This window comes from Sebastes umbrosus, chromosome 8 (assembly GCF_015220745.1).
Source record: "Sebastes umbrosus isolate fSebUmb1 chromosome 8, fSebUmb1.pri, whole genome shotgun sequence".
In the NCBI taxonomy this organism is placed as follows: Eukaryota; Metazoa; Chordata; class Actinopteri; order Perciformes; family Sebastidae; genus Sebastes; species Sebastes umbrosus.
In genome coordinates, this window is record NC_051276.1 from 35,218,035 (window position 1) to 35,232,550 (window position 14,516).

Below are 14,516 nucleotides of genomic sequence, written 5' to 3' on the forward strand. Positions count from 1 at the left end.
AGCGTTAAGTGAAGTGATGAAGATGAAGTGCTTTCCTTTCTCTTCATATCACGCTTCAGTGTGATCACTTCTTCCTCTGAGGAGAGATCTCATCTCATCCTGCAGATTCCTTTATTTCTCTTTCTTTTCATGGTTCATTCTCAGCTTCCCTCTTCCTCTTCCTCTTCCTCTTCTTCTGTTCCTCTACCTGTTCCTCTTGTTCTCACCCTCTTTCCTTCCCAACATTAGAAGAGTATCAGTGATGAAACGTGGCTGCAGCCGATGACCTCCTCCATCAGAGAGAGCTGTTTCTCTGTCTTCTCTTCTTCTCCTTCAAACCAGTTTCATCATCCGTCATATGACATCACTTCCTGCCTGCAGCTCCTCTCATCCATCCAGTGTTGACGTAGGAGTCCTCTGTACCGTGGAACTGTGTACACTAAAACAAAGACGGTTTCCCCCCCGCACCACACACACACACACGCTCACACACAACCACACACACACACACACACACACACACACACACACTCACACACAACCACACACACGCACACACACACACTCACACACACAACCACACACACGCACACACACACACTCACACACACAACCACACACACGCACACAACAGAAACCTCAGTGGAAACTCTCCGCTCAGCTTCATCGCGTGACGGCTCTTCATACACAACAAGCAGTCACCCGTTGGTTTGTGGACTGCTGTTTGAAGCCTCCAGTTTGGCATTTTGCCCGTCTCCATCTTGGTTTTTGTCTTTAACCATCTTGGTGATTTTTGGCCGGCGTCGTCTCGGTGAGGAACATGAATGTCTGTACAAAATGTCACAGCAATCCACATTTGTTGAGATAAGTCTGGACCAAATTGGTGGACTGAACGACACAGAGCATTCATACTGCGGTGAAATGTTTGCATTTTAATAAAACCTTTATTTTCAGCCCTCTAAATGAAATACGTTATAAAACAAATTCAACTGCACTAAGCAGTGTCCTCTTTGACCTTTAACTCATATACAGTATCATGGAGCGTAGTCATAAAGAGGAAGTGATGTCATGATAAAAGCCCAACGTTACTCACAGTGAAGTTCATCCTGCTGACACACAGAGACATTCACTGACCTCTCGACCTCCAAGTGTCACAACACTGACCACATGTACTTTTTTACAGTCAGTGAAATATTAAAACACAACAAAACACAGATAGATGTTAGATTGGCATCTGTCGGAAACTTTTAAATTTGTTTAAACAAAACCTGGCAGCTCTTCTAGCATTTATAAAACCAGACAAAATACAACTTAAATCTACTCTGAAGCCGTTCTATTTACAGGATTTACCTTGAAATGATGTAACACTGTTGCACGCTGGTTGATTTTCCCGTCTTACGGTTTTACAGCAGCGTTTTCCTCTCTTGTGACCTCGAGGTTAAACGACTTATCACCACAACATCAACTAATTTGGACCTTTGTTGCATGTAGAGCTTTAAACAAGCGTTAGTCAGAGGCGTCTGAGGACGATGTGATCCATCACAAAGTGGATAAAGACAAACAACAACAGCAACAGTATAAGACAGAGACTGGTGCAGGTCGTCTATAGGGAGCAGAAGAAGAAGTCAAACAGCTGATAGTAACAGCAGCTTCATCTCACCGCCCAAACATTCATGTAAACGTTCCCAAATGAGGCTGTGAGAGCAGCTCCGTCCTCCACACACTGTAAACAGAGACCTCATCACTCCTTCATTTCATCACCACTTTACTCCTCCTCATCCTCATCCTCCTCTTCCTCTCATTCAGCCTCTTAACAAAACTCCTCTGATCCTCTGCAGACACACTGCCGGAGGAATTCCTCTTTTTTACTGCAGCAGTTTCATGCTGGCTGCAAAAATTAGACAACTTAGTTGTGTTTTTATTGATGTTCTACTGAGCACAATGGTAGAATGTGATGACGCTCAGGGTAATGGTCATGGCCAAAGGCTCCATTGTGTGCACATAGCCTCCTGTAGTGGATATCAGTAGGTAGAAAACCCGTTTGTCACACTTTGGGTACCCATCTCTGCTTTTTCCAGATTCATCTAAAATGATCCACCTTTGCTCCAAAAAAAAACACATTTCTACAGCGCCTGTGTTTAATCACCACGTCTCCAGATAATGGTCGTTATCCAACGTGGAGGAGGACGAGGAGGACGAGGAAGATGAGGAGGACGAGGAAGACGAGGAGGAGTTTATTTTTGGGTTATCAGGAGAGAGAAACTCGAGACTGTCTGATGTTTCCTCACAGAGAGTTGTTATCAACATTTACACAAACACTTTATGATTCATTCAGAAAGAGAGAGGCCGAGTGCGGAGGAGGAGGAGGAGAGACAATATCACACATTCCAGCTGGCTAATGTCACACGTTCATTCATTCATTCATCCTGTTTGACTGAATCAGCTGACAACCATGACAACAGAAACACATGATATATGACAAGTATATGATGGTCATCCTCATGCTCTGTTATGTCTCATGAGTTGACACCATTTGTTACACAGATTTGGTGCTCAATTTAACATTTTTTTTTACCACTGGAGAATTAATAAATATGATCAATAATCCCTCCAGAATACCACATTAAGACACCAAGACCTTGAGGAACACCAGAGAAAAAGACATGCTGTGATTGGGATCAAAAACTTTTGACATTTTGAGATTTCTGCATTTTTCAGCGATTGGAAGGCGAGCACTCTGAATGCTCTGGGTCTCTAGTCTGATCCATCCATCCTCTGAATGCTCTAGGTCTCTAGTCTGATCCATCCATCCTCTGAATGCTCTAGGTCTCTAGTCTGATCCATCCATCCTCTGAATGCTCTAGGTCTCTAGTCTGATCTATCCATCCTCTGAATGCTCTAGGTCTCTAGTCTGATCCATCCATCCTCTGAATGCTCTAGGTCTCTAGTCTGATCTATCCATCCTCTGAATGCTCTAGGTCTCTAGTCTGATCCATCCATCCTCTGAATGCTCTAGGTCTCTAGTCTGATCCATCCATCCTCTGAATGCTCTAGGTCTCTAGTTTGATCCATCCATCCTCTGAATGCTCTAGGTCTCTAGTTTGTGGCTGTAAAGTTTCATAAGGCTGTGATTATCCTAGAGGTCACCACAGATCATTTTTTATCCACATATCTGGAGGTCAGAGGTCAAGGGACCCCTTTGAAAATGGCCATGACAGTTTTACCTCGCTAAAATGTAGCCCAACTTTGGAGCGTTATTTAACCTCCTTCACAACAAGCTGGTATGTCATGGTTGGTACCGATGGATTCATCAGGTTTTGTAGTTTCATATGATACCTGTAGCTTTACTCTAGCAGTGCAGTCAGATTCTCTTAACACCACGATTGTCTTTTCATAAGTCCTTCTGAATTCTCCTTCACATCTTTCCTTGACCTCATGATGTTTTCCATCAAGGTCAAGGAGACGTGGTTAGGAAATAGGAAATAAGACGTCATATTTTTGATTATCTGAACACAGCCCAGAGCTTCTGTTCTGTAGCTCGGTGGTTCCCAAACCTTTTCAAGGCAACGAGCCCTAAATAAACATAAATTAGAGCCCCATTTCATGAGATTTTGTTCCAGGATTTTTTGCTTTTAGATGTTTTATACATAAAGTGTATGAAACTCATGACCTAAACAGTCACACATTCTGTCATTGTGTTAGTTATGGATGCTGGGGACCCACTGGCTGTCGCAATCTTGGTTTACAGTATGTCCATCGTCTGCATGGTGACGCCCCCAAGGACCCCTGGGAGTCCCCAGACCACACTTTGAACACCACCTGACCTTCGACCTCTGACCTCAGATTCCCACATTATTCTAACGAGTCTGAATGAAACAAGCGGAGAGAAGAATATTACACCGGTTGATATAAAACGTCTCTTCTAACAGGTTTATTGAACCGGAGCCTCAGATGTGTCTCAGCTTGTGCTCGTTTCCTCTCCCGGTTTCACATTTCAACACTTTAATGACGCCTCTGACGTTAATTAAACGGATCTGCTGCCAGCCGGCTGGGCAACACCAAAAAATCCAGTTTTACTAAACTGTAATATCAACTTGTACAACTTGTATCCTGATTTAAATGAAGTGTTTCTGTGGATTTAATGTAATTTATTAAGTATAAATGTGATGAGGTGATTTCTACTGAAATAAAAATATAAGGAAACCAGTTTTGAACTTAGATTTGTGGCACATTAAATGTTATTATTTTAATTTGAATTAAATTAATAAACTTTATTTGTTCCCCCGCTAGATGTTCAGATTTGAACCTTTTGAACTTCCTGTCGTCTTCCTGTAGTTTTCCAGCAGATGATCACTCTCCCACTCACTCTCGTTTAAATCCTCCGTCTGACTGCTGAAGGTGTGATGTCACGGTGCTGCACGTGTCTCAACGTCTCTCCGATTTTCAGCCGACATTCCGGACGTTCCTGCGGAGCTCGAAGACGAGGAAGTGATTTAATGAAACGGCGTGTCATTTTCCAGGAAGTGTGAATCTAAAAAGTAAATTAAAAAAGTAAATTGTGATTCTAATTTCAGTGTTAATTACATTGCAACGTATCCTTATAAACGGCCTAATATTATTAATATTACAACACGAAGAGCAACTACTACTATATGGAGGACGGAAGCAGCCAAAATAAAAAATAAATGAATAAATATTTCACTAATTCCCTTATTTATTTACTCTTCTGTTTAATTTTCACTCTTATTTATTTATGTGTACATGTTTTATTATTTTTACATTTATTAACTTATATTTACATTTATTTAATTTTTTTATTTTTGTTATTTTTTTTATTAATTTTACATTTACTATTAAATGTGTATTTATTTATTTAGTTCACCCTTTATTTATTTCTCAAAACTTATTTATTTCTTTACATATTTTTTAAATTTTTTTATGCATCAATACATAAACAAATACACACATTTAAAAATAGATGTAAAATAAATAAAACATAAATGCAAAAATATAATAAAAAAAGAAAAAAGAAAAAGAAAAAGAAATAAAATATATAAAATAAATAAATGCAACAATAAATAAATAAACTAATATAAAAATTAATAAAAACATGTATAAATAAATAAAAGGGAAAATTAAATAGCAGAGTAAATAAATAAGGGAATTAATATAAAGATAAATAAATTAAGAAGCAAATTAAAAAAGAAATATAAATGTATGTCACATTTTATCAATTAATTAATGACTACATTTATTTTTAATATAATTTTTGCTACATTTAATGACATTTATTTATCAAGTCATGTATTTATTTATTAATTTATTTTGTAATATTACTGTAACTAAACAGTCCAATCCCTCCCCCTACAATCAGGAAGTGTTTTTTAAGATACCCGCCTAGATGTTGATCTTGTTAAAGCGCCACTAAAGTGAAGAGAGAAGTAAAGAAGTGAGAAACATTGAGTATTATAACTTTTGTGTTAAAGTCAGAGCTGCTTCCTGGAGTCCGGCTGAATAAACGGATGTTGAATTAAACTCTTTGTTTCTAAACTGTGTTGCATCACAGCAGAGAAATCCTGTTTCATCACCGAACATTCAACTGAATTCCTCCACAGGTGTGTCTGTAAGCTACCGAGAGATAAAGACATGAAGAGGTTGAGTAAGAGTGTTTCTGTGTAGAACTTTGTAACACTCAACTCAGTGTTAAGAAGTGTGTAAGAAATGTGACGTTCATGTGCTGCTCAGAAGCTGGAGGGAGGTGGACGATTGAAGCTTTTAACCGATAGCGTTAATCGGTTAAAATGCTTAATGTCGGTTAACGGTTAAACGGTTAATTATGAACATTCCTATAATGAACCTCCCTACTCGTGACCTGCTGTTGAGGCTGGATGTTTCATTATTTGCTGCGTTGATCTTGAATGAAGATTTGTTGCTTCTGGAACAGAACCTGGAGGTTCAGGTTTCCCTCCACATGTTGGATGTACTGATCCTCTTACCTGGTATCAAGCCAGGACAAAAATAACCTGAAAGCATTTCACTACATATTTGAAGTTTAACGTGTGACCTTTCGTTTCATGACCTCAGGTGAGTGTGGTATCAGATTAAAGCCACACCCGTCCTGACCTGGATCTCTCCGTTCTGGTCAAGAGGAGTCGCTGTGGTCCTTTAACAGCAGCAGGTGATGTGTTCAGTGACATCAGGCTGCACCTTCTTTTGTTTGTTATCCGCTGTCATGGTCGCAGGGTGTTCCAGCGTCTGTGCCTCGTCCGGTATGTTCGGCATGTGTAACGGTGGTGTTACAGATGAGCGCTGGCGGCGGACCACACAGGTGATCAGTGGGAGGGGTGGGAAACAGCTCAGATTAGTAACAGTTGACTTTACAGGTGTCGGATGTATGAGTGTGCACCTGAATGCAGCCGAGCCCCGGGGAGTTCCCCGCTATACAAATACTTTAAATGTTTCAAATACTTCAAATCCTTTTATTTCTGTAGCTCTGAGGCAAAATGAGCCCTGCAGATTTAAACATAACTCATTAATGTATTAAAAGGTTTGGTTACTCACCAACCAAACATGAGGAAGAACCGCTGCATAAAACACAAGTAACTACACATTTTCCCGCCCAGTCACACAACAATTCATGAATTGGTCAGGAAATGTTCTTAAAAATAAACAAGGGAATTAGAAAAAATAAAAAATAAATACACACATTTTAAAATAAATAAAAAAATAAAAAAATAAATGAATAAATGAATACTAATGCAAAAATAAATAAGTAAATACATTTAAAAAATAAAAATAAATAAATAAATACATAATTAAATAAAAAGGAAAATTAACCAGAAGAGTAAATAAATAATGGAATTAATACAAAGATAAATAAATAAAGAAGCAAATTAAAACAGAAATATTAATTTATGTCACATTTTATCAATTAATTAATGGCTACATTTATTTCAAATATTATTTTTGCTGCATTTAATGACAAATTTATTTATTTATCGAGTCATTTATTTATATATTCATTTATTTTTATTTTGGCAGGTTCCGTCGTCCATAGTACTACTACTACTATTACAAATAATAATGTTAATAAACAGTCCAATCCCTTCCCTTTCCCCATATATTTGCATTTATTATTTATTTTTTATTAATTTATTTATTTTTGCATTTTTTTTATTATTCTTTATTTACTTTTGAATGTGTGTATTTATTTATTTGTTTACTTACTTACTTATTTATTTATGGTTTTCCCTTTGCATGTCACCCCTTATTTATTTCCCAAAACTTATTTATTTCTGTATTCTTTTCTTTATACATTTCCTTTTACATTTCTTTATGCATCAATACATAAATGCATACACAAATTTAAAAATACATGTCAAATATATAAAAATAAATACAAAAATAAATTAATAAAAATAAATAAATAAAGAAGCAAATTAAAACATAAATATTAATTTATGTCACATTTATTTATTGATTCATTTATTTTTAATTTATTTTGGCAGGTTCTGTCCTCCATAACTTTCAATCCAGAATTAAACAATGTAGAGTGTCTCCCTGATGTAGTGGAGAAATAATTAAGACGCAACCACAAACAAGTAAAGAACAGAAATAACTTGTATCTGGCACCTGAAGTCACAAAGTTCGGCCGAAGCCAAACAGAAACCCGGGTGGTAAATATAGCACTCAGACACTTTGCCGCCACATATTTGATCTCTTTCCAGGTATGTCTGCAATGCTGCTCATTTATTTCCCACATAGCAGCCACATAGTGAACATTCAGTTCTGATCTGTCACTTCAATTAGCATTTAGTTGAAACATCTAAATATTTAACATCGTAATGACCTTCCGAGACGATGTGATTGCTTCCTGATCTGCTTCTAGTGGTTAAGGGTTGGTCAGGTTTAGGCACTTAACAAGCTGCTTGATTACAGTTTGTAAAAGATCACGGTGCAGGTTAAAAGACACCAATGACGATATATGTTGACTCATCCACCCACCCTACCTTTACTTTAGCCAAGAACCACCAAGATGATGACGGCCAAAAACTAACATGGTGGCGGCAAAAAACAAAGATGGTGACGGCAAAAAACAAAGATGGTGACGACCAAAAACCACCAAGATGATGATGGACAAAAACCAAGATGGTGACGGCCAAAAACCAAGATGGCGATGGGCCAAAAACCAAGATGGCGACGGGCCAAAAAACCAAGATGGTGACGGCCAAAAACCAAGATGGTGACGGGCCAAAAAACCAAGATGGTGACGGCCAAAAACCAAGATGGCGACGGGCCAAAAAACCAAGATGGTGACGGCCAAAAACCAAGATGGCGATGGGCCAAAAACCAAGATGGTGACTACCAAAAACCAAGATGATGACGGCCAAAAATCCAAGATGGCGACGGACAAAAACCAAGATGGCGACGGACAAAAACCAAGATGGTGACGGCCAAAAACCAAGATGGTGACGGCCAAAAACCAAGATGGCGACTACCAAAAACCAAGATGATGACGGCTAAAAACCAAGATGGCGACGGCCAAAAACCAAGATGGTGACGGCCAAAAACCAAGATGGCGACGGCAAAAATCCAAGATGGTGACGGCCAACAACCAAGATGGCGACGGCAAAAATCCAAGATGGTGACGGCCATAAACCACCAAGATGATGACGGCCAAAAACAAAGATGGCGACGGACAAAAACAAAGATGGTGACGGCCATAAACCACCAAGATGGTGACAGCCAGTTATTTGATCAAACACACTCTCTGAGGGATTCTGGTATCTCTGTTTGTCACTATCAGTAAAGGTTCATTTCATTCACAGTTTTTTGGCTCCTCCAGAACTTTCCAAGAACATGAAACTTCCCTCGGCCTCAGAGGAACCATTCTTCATGCTGCTGGAGTTGTGAAAGTCTTTTTCAACTAGAAGTATGATTCAGGACTTTTAACAGATGTTATCATAATGAGACATCACCGCTGGATCATGGTGGATTTGCTGCTTCAGTGAAGAACACTCAGGTTTAAACGTCATTGATTGTTTCTGTTTCTTGGGAATTCGTGACTTGATTTTGTTCTGTTTCCTGTCTGATGCAACCGGGGAATATCCCGTCAAATACCCTCCTTCCTCTCTTCCTCTCTTTCTCTCTTTCCTCACTGTTTGTCCCCCCACCCTCCTCCTTCTTCTTCTTCTCTCTCAGATTTCAGTCCTCCAGCGTCCCTCCCTTCGTCTCCTCGATGCTTCCTGCCAGAGATGACTCACTGTGTTGGTATGTAGAGAAAGAAAAGGAGGAGGTGTGGGGAGAGGAAAACCTTCTCTTTGTCCTCTTTACCCCTGATCAAGTTCACTTCTTTGCTTTTCTTTAGGATCACTCTTTCAGTCTTTATTTTGCCTGCAACAGATTAACATTTTAGGACTGTAGCCATGTTTACGGAGTCAGCAAAGTGGCTAAAATAGGAAGAAACTGCAGTGATCCAGTGCAGAATAATAAAGGGTTGTTGCAGCAACAAATAGTGAACTGATTCAACAGAGAAAAGCAGAATAAAAAGAAAAACACAGCAGGTTTGTGTCATCATACAAAAGTCTGCTTGAACTACCAAATCTGTCTTATTTTCTGAAAAGAACAGACTCATGTGGCTCTGGGGAGGAGAGTATCTGTCTGTTTTGCTGGCAGTGTTTGAAACTAAAAGTAAGATATACGTCGCTACCACGGCATTGTCTGGTCTGGCCATGTTTTCGTCTTACAACTTTAACCCTTTAACAGTGTGTTTGTCAGGCAGAGTGGAGCAGGTGAGATCACAACAGGATCAGACAACAGGAACTTGGAGAAACTTTAATTAAATCTCCAATGCAGGCAAAGCAGAACAGAAACTCTCATGGCAAATTAAAGAATCTAATAAAGACTGAAGAGAAATCCAGGACTTAAATACAAACTGATCTGACGAGAGGATGGAGTGCAGGTGGAGAGATGGGCGGAGAAGCTCAGGTGAGGGGAATGAGGTGATTAAACGGGCAGGGAGCTGATTGGTTGGGAAGAACTAATGAGGCTGATTCAGAGCAGTAGATGGGCAAAGGAGGGAAAGCCAGTACAGGAACACAGGAGGAAAAACCAGGACGTACAGAAAACCCAAAACACAGAAAACAACTCAGTCCGGTCAACAAAAAGTCTGAAGGCATCTGGATACAGCGCCATACGGTGACAGTGTTTCCAGTTCATGAAAGTTTATTGTAACTTTTTGGTTACCTGAAAATGTCTTATTCAGCGTTCGGTTGTACTTAGCTCCACCCTCTCGTCACTTCTGGTTGCAAAAAAACAAGATGGCGCCGGCCAAAAACCACGAGATGGCAACGGCCAAAAACCAAATGGTGACAGCTAAAAAACACAAAGATGATGCCCAAACACCAAGTTGACGACGGACAAAAACCACAGAGATGGCAACGGCCAAAATAATACTGAGATAGCGATTGCCAAAAGCCACCAAGATAGCGAGCAAAAACCAAGATGGGGACGGCAAAAAAACACCAAGATGACGGCCAAAATGCCAAACTCGACAGTCCACAAACCAATGGGTGACGTCACGGTACTTGTGCGTGTGTGTGTGTGTGTGTGTTTACCAGGATGAATAATATGGATTAAGTGTGTTTAGAGTAACTGCTTGTTGTGTATAAAGAGTTCACGCAATGAAGGTGAGCGGAGAGTTTCCACTGAGGTTTCTGGGGTGTGTGTGTGTGTGTGTGTCTGTGTGTGTGTGTGTGTGTGTGTGTGTGTGGGCGGCGGCGGACGGCGACCACAACTTCTTATCAGCTGCTTGGTGAGGTCACCTCTTGCTTTAATGTTGCACTCACTCACACACATTAATACGTTAAAGATTTCCTTTAATACAAACACTTAAAGTCACTGCAGCTGCTTCTCCAGTTTTACTACACAGTTATAACACGTGTAGGAGTGTGTGTGTGTGACTGTGTGTGTGTGTGTGTGTGTGTGTGTGTGAGTGTTTGTGTGTGTGTGTGTGTGTTTGTGTGTGTGTGTGTGTGTGTGTGTGTGTGTGTGTGTGTGTGTGACTGTGTGTGTGCGTGAGTGTTTGTGTGTGTGTGTGTGTGTGTTTGTGTGTGTGTGCGTGTGTGTGTGTGTGTGTGTGTTTGTGTTATCAGGCTGTGGTTGAACCTCAGCCGATCCGTCCTGTTAGTCAGACAGAGCGAGTCAATGGAACAACATGAAGAACAACAACAACAATAGCAGTGGGTCACGATGATAAAACACACAGCTGCATGTTGTGATGTTTAAAGGATCTTCTCACCTGTTTACTACATACTGTAGTAATCACAGTTAAAAATCATTTTGCAACCAACGCTGGATTATTCTAATTGAATATTTTGTTTCCGCATGGTGTAAAGATGTGATAACCGACTTGTGAAACCTGTTGTGCAATTGATACCAGTGAACAGACACACGCTTCCTCATGTCTGCTTTAGTTTTACACAATATGCAAATTAACTGTAGCTTTCCTAAAATAAAAATAATAATAATAATCTGTTGTTGTTTCTTTAAGGGCTGTCAATCGATTAGAATATTTAATCATGATTAATTGCAAATTAATTGCACATTTTTTACCCGTTCAAACTGTACCACCAAGAGGGAAACGGACAAAAAACAATATATAAGACATTTCCTCATGTCTACTTGACAATGACAGATATTGATCCAGAAACCCTCACAGGTACTGCATTTAGCATAAAACAATATGCTCACATCATAACATGGCAAACTGCAGCCCAACAGGCAACAACAGCTGTCAGTGTGCTGACTTGACTATGACTTGCCCCAAACTGCATGTGATTATCATAAAGTGGGCATGTCTGTAAAGGGGAGACTCGTGGGTACCCATAGAACCCATTTACATTCACTGATCTGGAGGTCAGAGGTCATGGACATGACAGTTTTTCCTCGCCAACATTTAGTCTAGCTAGTATGTCATGGTTGGTACCGATGGATTCATCAGGTTTTCTAGTTTCATATGATACCAGGATCTTCACTCTAGCTCGTGTTAATGTGTTAAAGAAATTAGTGGCGTTAAAATGAATTTGCGTTATTATCCCATTAACTTTCTAACCATCATCATCCAGCTCAGGTGGATTTCCTTCCTGTAGCAGCTCTCAGTGACTCTCAGAGTGGAGAGTAAACAGCAGACTGTGTGATAAGTCAGAGTGCTATCGGTGTGGTCGGCGGTGCAGATAACAGCTCTCATGTAAATAATAGTGTGGTGAGTACACTCTGTTTGTCTGACCTTGGCTGGGAATACCCACAATCCTCTGGGTGGTGTCCAACACAAACACACACAGCGTGAAACTGTTTCCAGAGTTTTGGTGATACGTGATGTTGAACCAACAACAAACACACACGATCACAAGAAACTAAGAAGAAAGATATATGTAAATGATATATTTAGAGATTTTTATGCTTTTATTTTCTCCAAAAGAGAGATGATAATGAAGTAAAAAACTAAACACAACCTTTGAGGAAACCTATCAGTTTGATTAATAAAAACTAGATGATGATATTAAAGAAGGAGAAGTGAATAAATTACTGTTTAATTTCAACGATGGCAACAACTATACTCAACTTTTTCCTCTTAATATTACGACTTAATTCTCATAACTGAGATGCTTTTTGTTCTAACAGTGGTCGTAATACTCCATCATATATAGTAACCTGCAGAAAACCCCAAGAAAAAATAAGAATGCATAAATGCAGAGATGAAGGAAGGAGTTTCGGAGGCTTAATGACGTTTTCATCTACTTTTCCTGAGACCCACAACAGACCAGTTTTAGTCTTCTTTAGGGGAGTCCAGGGGGTCTTTAGGGGGAGATAGCAGGTCAACAGTAGAGGTCACATAGAAGTGGTGTTCATCATCTGAAAGCTGGGAACCTGAAGATTAATTTGAGATGCAGCAGATGCTTGTGAAAGTGTATCAGGGTTTATAACATGATGATAGTATGATGGTCATCATCATTCTCTATTATGTCTCATAAGTTGATACCATTTGTTACACAGATTTGGTGCTAAATTTAACCATTTTTTACCAGTGGAGAATTGATCAAAATGATCAATAATCCCTCCAAAATACCACATTAAGACACCAAGACCTTGAGGAACACCATAGAAAAAGCCATGCTGTGATTTGGGATCAAAAACGTTTAACATTTGGAGATTTGGGGACTAACAACATCACACATGATCACACAGTTGGGCTCATTGGATCAACAAGAGTCTCAGCTTTACAGTGATACCCAGTTTATTTATTTAATATAAAGTTTTAGATGTTGTCCAATAGGAAGTATAAATGATTATACAGTAAATTAATCCGATGAGTCTTTATTCAAAGAGACAGAAGATTTGTCTGATTAACACCAGAGTGAACTATGTTTCAAAGCTCATATTCTGTAAACTGGTTTAATGACGAGTTAACAAACATCTTTCCAGTTTGATGAGCAGCAGCAGCTCAGAGTTCAGATGTTACCTAACACAGAATAATAAGACCAGACCAGTCTCAACCTGCCTGAGCCTCATTAGTTCGACTGGTTTCAGCCACAACGGCGGTGGAAAAGTACCATAAATCACCTCCTTCTTCTCTTCCTTCTTCTTTAGAAAATTAGAGAATCACTGGAGGGTTAATACACAATGAGTTCATGTTCACAGAAAGAATCAACACACATTTATTTTCATCACATCAAACATCATGTTTTTAATCACTTTAATGAGACTGAATAATGTTTTATTATCTTTTAGTTGAAGGATTTACACCTGTAATGAATATTATTACAATGCATTGTTCACGTTTCAGGTTCTTTATTATCATATAAACAACAATCACAGTGAAATGATGAAAATCTGAGATGTCAGGTTTCCTCCAAAATGTGTTATCAAAAGAAGAAACAGAAGAGAATCTGAGACCTAAAACAGTGCTGAAGTTAAAATATAGTGATTCAATATAACATAGATAAAATAATATATATTTGTGGTAGTATTGGTAATATTTCTGCAGTTTGGGGTCCCTAAACAGTCTCTGAATTCAATAAATTGGACTTCACTGTAAAACTGAGACTCTGGTGGATCCAATGAGCCCAACTGTATTCATGTGTGATGATGTTAGTCCCCATAGGAGACATTTCATTGACCTCACTGTATAAAATGACCTGTGGTGACCTCTAGTATAATCACAGCCTCATGAAACTTTACAGCCACAAACTAGAGACCTAGAGCATTCAGAGGATGGATGGATCAAACTAGAGACCTAGAGCATTCAGAGGATGGATGGATCAGACTAGAGACCTAGAGCATTCAGAGGATGGATGGATCAGACTAGAGACCTAGAGCATTCAGGGGATGGATGGATCAAACTAGAGACCTAGAGCATTCAGAGGATGGATGGATCAGACTAGAGACCTAGAGCATTCAGGGGATGGATGGATCAAACTAGAGACCTAGAGCATTCAGGGGATGGATGGATCAGACTAGAGACCTAGAGCATTCAGGGG

General features: G+C 39.3%; 1 protein-coding gene across 1 annotated transcript in view; it reads left to right on the top strand.

Moving 5' to 3' along the window:
- The window catches only part of LOC119492980 (actin, non-muscle 6.2-like), an 840,607-nt gene that overhangs the window by 583,939 nt on the left and 242,152 nt on the right, over positions 1–14,516 (top strand). The gene's annotated exons all lie outside the window — the stretch shown is intronic.